Source organism: Cetorhinus maximus, unplaced genomic scaffold, assembly GCF_964194155.1.
Source record: "Cetorhinus maximus unplaced genomic scaffold, sCetMax3.hap1.1 HAP1_SCAFFOLD_891, whole genome shotgun sequence".
In the NCBI taxonomy this organism is placed as follows: domain Eukaryota; kingdom Metazoa; phylum Chordata; class Chondrichthyes; order Lamniformes; family Cetorhinidae; genus Cetorhinus; species Cetorhinus maximus.
This window is the reverse complement of record NW_027596833.1, coordinates 40,070-45,000: the sequence shown is the minus strand read 5'-3', so window position 1 is coordinate 45,000 and position 4,931 is coordinate 40,070.

The following is a 4,931-nucleotide window of genomic DNA, read 5'->3' as shown; positions in this document are numbered from 1 at the left end:
AGGGTTAGAGTTAGGGCGAGTGTTAGGGTTAGGGTGAGGGTTAGGGTTACGTTTAAGTGCAGGGTTTAGAGCGTGTGTTAGGGCCAGGGTTAGGGTTCGGCGAAGGGTAAGGTAGGCAAAGTGCAGAAGGTGAAATGGTTAACCAGTTAGCAAGCAGGACAGCCGCAGGGTAATTAGAGCCGCCCACCCTGTAGGAGGGGTGCAGTCAGCTGCAGACCAACCCAGCAGCTCCAGGGGCTAAGTGCATGTGGGTTAATGATTAACCAGTTAGCAGGCAGGGCAGCCGGCCGGCAATGAGAGCCGACCTCCCGGCCATACGGGTGCAGTTAGGTGCCGACCAGCCCAGCAGCTCCAGGGGCTAAGTACGTGTGGGTAAATGGTTAACCAGTTAGCAGGCAGGGCAGCCGGCCGGTAATTGAGGCCGCCCGCCCGGCCATAGGGCTGCAGTTAGGTGCCGACCAGCCCAGCAGCTCCAGGGGCTAAGTACATGTGGGTAAATGAGTAACCAGTTAGCAGGCAGGGCAGCCGGCCGGTAATTGGAGCCGCCCGCCCGGCAATAGGGCTGCAGTTAGGTGCCGACCAGCCCAGCGGCTCCAGGGGCTAAGTACATGTGGGTAAATGGTTAACCAGTTAGCAGGCAGAGCAGCCGGCCGGTAAATAGAGCCACCCGCCCGGTGATAAGGGTGCAGTTAGGTGCCGACAGGCCCAGCAGCTCCAGGGGCTAAGTACATGTGGGTAAATGGTTAACCAGTCAGCAGGCAGAGCAGCCGGCCGGCAATTAGAGCCGCCCGCCCGCTAATCAGGGTGCAGATAGGTGCAGAACAGCCCATCATTTTCCAGGGGCTAAGTACATGTGGGTAAATGGTGAACCAGTTAGCAGGCAGAGCAGCCGGCCGGCAATTAGAGCCGCCCGCCCGCTAATCAAGGTGCAGTTAGGTGCAGAACAGCCCATCAGCTCCAGGGGCTAAGTACATGTGGGTCAATGGTTAACCAGTTAGCAGGCAGAGCAGCCGGCCGGCAATTAGAGCCGCCCGCCCGCCCGCCCGCTAATAAGGGTGCAGTTAGGTGCAGAACAGCCCCTCTGTTTCCAGGGGCTAAGTACATGTGGGTCAATGGTTAACCAGTTAGCAGGCAGAGCAGCCGGCCGGCAATTACAGCCGCCCGCCCGCTAATCAGGGTGCAGTTAGGTGCAGAACAGCCCATCAGTATCCAGGGGCTAAGTACATGTGGGTAAAGGGTTTACCAGTTAGCAGGCAGGGCAGCCGGCCGGCCGGCAATTAGTGCCGACCTCCCGGCAACAAGGGTGCAGGTAGGTCGCCGACCAGCCCAGCAGCTCCAGGGGCTAAGTATATGTGAGTAAATGGTTGACCAGTTAAGCAGACATAGCAGCCGGCCGGTAAGCGGAGCGTCCCGCCCCGTAATACGGGTGCAGTTAGCTGCAGAACACACCGGCAGGTCCAGGGACGAAGTACTTGGACGGGGAAACGGTTAACCAGTTAACAGGCAGGGCAGCCGTACGGGCAGTAGAGCCGCCCGCCCCGTAATACGGGTGCAGTTCGCGGCAGACCAGCCCCGCAGCTCAAAAGTCTAAGTGGAGAACGGGGAACCGGTTGACCGGTGAGCCGAAGCATGCCAGCAGGCAGGGAAGGTGCAAAAAGGGCCGATAAGACCGAACCGGCACGAGTAACAGGCTGCCGGGGGCGGGTTCCCAGCAAACCAGGTGAGGGGGCGTGGCCGGAGGCCGCGCAGCAGAGCCGCCCGCCCGTGAGTACGGTTAGAGGCAGCAGCGGGCTTCCCCAGCAGGGCAGAAGCCGAAGTGCAGGGAGCGAAATGGTTAACCAGCGAGCAGGCAGCATTCCGGCAGGGCTGGAGGGCGAAAAACGGCGTAAAATAACGGACCGGCAGGAGGAAATGGCTGCCGGGGGGCGGACCCAGAGCCCCCACGTGAGGGGGCGGTTCGGGAGGCAGAGCCGCGCATGCGCGGTTGGAAAACGCGTCACGTCGGAGCAGGGTGAAATCATTAACCAGTCGGCCGCTTCGACGTCGGCTGGCCGGGCCGAGGAGGGTCGGACCGGGGAAAGGTTCCCGCTTTCGTGTCCGTCGGGTGGTCCCGAGTGCGGCAGGAAAAAATCCGGAATCCTGGGAGCCTTTTTTAAAAAAGAACCGGTCCGGGATGGGGTCGGATTTGGAAGCGTTTGCGGGGCCTAGGTGCCTCTTCGTCGGCATGACTACCGGACGGTCACCCGCCGATCGGCATTTGCGATTTGTTGGCTGGGGAGGTTGGCGGGGTACCTGCAGAATAGTAGGAGGTGGCAAATCGAGAATCGGTCGACATCGCCAAGTGCCTTCTCGAGCCTCCAGGTCTGCAGGGACCGACCCAGGCTGCCCCCAAACCGACCGCGAGGCCGTGCCGGGCGGCCATTTTTGGCCATTTTCGGCATTTTTCGCGTCTTTCGGTAGGTCACGGAAAGCGGCGGCCTGAAGCCCGGGCGTGCCCGGGGAAGGCTCCCCTTCGCCCGCGGGACCGGATTTGCCCCGGAAACGTCCCGAAGCCGGCCGGGAAGGCGGTTTCGAGGGCGAAGCACCTCCGATTGCCTTCGCAAGGCCGGGGAAAGTGGCCCCTGGGCCCGGGAGAGCAAAATCCGTGCGAGGACGGAAGCCCATGAGGTCAGATCCGAGGCTCTTACCCGGCGCCCGGTGGGGGTATTCCCGCAAAGAGCAGCGAGTGCGCCCGGCGACGGGTCAAGTTGCAATTTCTGGCATGCCACTCCTGGAGCTGGTTCATGAGTTCCCCTCGGAAGTCCCGATGAGGAAAGGGCAAAATGGCGTTTTGCGGGCTTTGGGGCCTCTTCGTCGCTAGGACTACCGCCCGACCTTACGGTTGGAATTGTCGGCAGGGGAGGTTGGCGGGGTACCTGCAGAATAGTAGGAGGTGGCAAATCGAGAATCGGTCGACATCGCCAAACGCCTTCTCGAGCCTCCAGGTCTGCAGGGACCGACCCAGGCTGCCGCCAAACCGACCGACAGGCCCTGCCGGCGGCCATTATTGGCCATTTTCGGCATTTTTCGCCTCTTTCGGCCGGGATGGAAAAGCGGCGGCCTGAAGCCCGGGCCTGCCCGGGGAAGCCTCCTAATCGCCCGGGGGACCGGATTTGCCCCGGTGAGAGCCCCCGAAACGTCCCGAAGCCGGCCGGGAAGGCGGCCAAGGGCGAAGCACCTCGCATTGCGTTGGCAGGCCGTGCAAAGTGGCCTCCGGGACCGCGAGACAATGCAGGGTGCCCTCGGTGTGCCCCTGAGAAATGGTTAACCAAACGAAGGACAGTGCGCCTCGGATTGCATTGGCAGGCCGTGCAAAGGGGCCCCCGGGCCCGCGAGACGTTACAGATTGCCCTCGGTGAGCCCCTGAGAAATGGTTAACCAATTGGACTTAGTCTCTGGCAGAGAGACAAAGTGTTTTCACGAGAAATGGTTAACCAATTGGACCTAGTCTCTGGCAGAGAGGCAAAGTGTTTTCACGAGAAATGGTTAACCAATTGGACTTAGTCTCTGAACGGCAGGCAAATTGTGGCCTTGAGAAATGGTTAACCAATTGGACTTAGTCTCTGGCGGAGAGGCAAAGTGTTTTCTCGAGAAATAATTAACCAATGAGGACAATGGACCTCGGGTTGCATTGGCAGGCCGGGCAAAGTGGCTCTTGGGCCCGCGAGAGCAAAATCCGTGCACAGACGGAAGTCCATGAGGTCAGATCCGAGGCCTTTACCCGGCACCCGGTGGGGGTATTCCCGCAGAGAGTAGCGAATCTGCCCGGCGACGGGTCAAGTTGCAATTTCTGGCATGCCACTCATGGAGCTGGTTAATGAGTTCCCCTCGGAAGTCCCGATGAGGAAAGGGCAAAATGGCGTTTTGCGGGCTTTGGGGCCTCTTCGTCGGTAGGACTACCGCCCGACCTTACGGTTGGAATTGTCGGCAGGGGAGGTTGGCGGGGTACCTGCAGAATAGTAGGAGGTGGCAAATCGAGAATCGGTCGACATCGCCAAAAACCTTCTCGAGCCTCCAGGTCTGCAGGGACCGACCCAGGCTGCCGCCAAACCGACCGAGCGGCCCTGCCGGCGGCCATTTTTGGCCATTTTCGGCATTTTTCGCCTCTTTCGGCCGGGATGGAAAAGCGGCGGCCTGAAGCCCGGGCCTGCCCGGGGAGGCCTCCTAATCGCCCGGGGGACCGGATTTGCCCCGGTGAGAGCCCCCGAAACGTCCCGAAGCCGGCCGGGAAGGCGGCCAAGGGCGAAGGACCTCGGATTGCATTGGCAGGCCGTGCAAAGTGGCCTCCGGGCCCGCGAGACAATGCAGGGTGCCCTCGGTGTGCCCCTGAGAAATGGTTAACCAAACGAAGGACAGTGCGCCTCGGATTGCATTGGCAGGCCGTGCAAAGGGGCCCCCGGGCCCGCGAGACGTTACAGGTTGCCCTCGGTGTGCCCCTGAGAAATGGTTAACCAATTGGACTTAGTCTCTGGCAGAGAGACAAAGTGTTTTCAAGAGAAATGGTTAACCAATTGGACTTAGTCTCTGGCAGAGAGGCAAAGTGTTTTCACGAGAAATGGTTAACCAATTGGACTTAGTCTCTGAACGGCAGGCAAACTGTGGCCATGAGAAATGGTTAACCAATTGGACTTAGTCTCTGGCAGAGAGGGAAAGTGTTTTCAAGAGAAATGGTTAACCAATTGGACTTAGTCTCTGGCAGAGAGGCAAAGTGTTTTCACGAGAAATGGTTAACCAATTGGACTTAGTCTCTGAACGGCAGGCAAACTGTGCCCTTGAGAAATGATTAACCAATTGGACTTAGTCTCTGGCAGAGAGGCAAAGTGTTTTCCAGAGAAATGGTTAACCAATTGGACTTAGTCTCTGGCAGAGAGGCAAAGTGTTTTCCAGAGAAA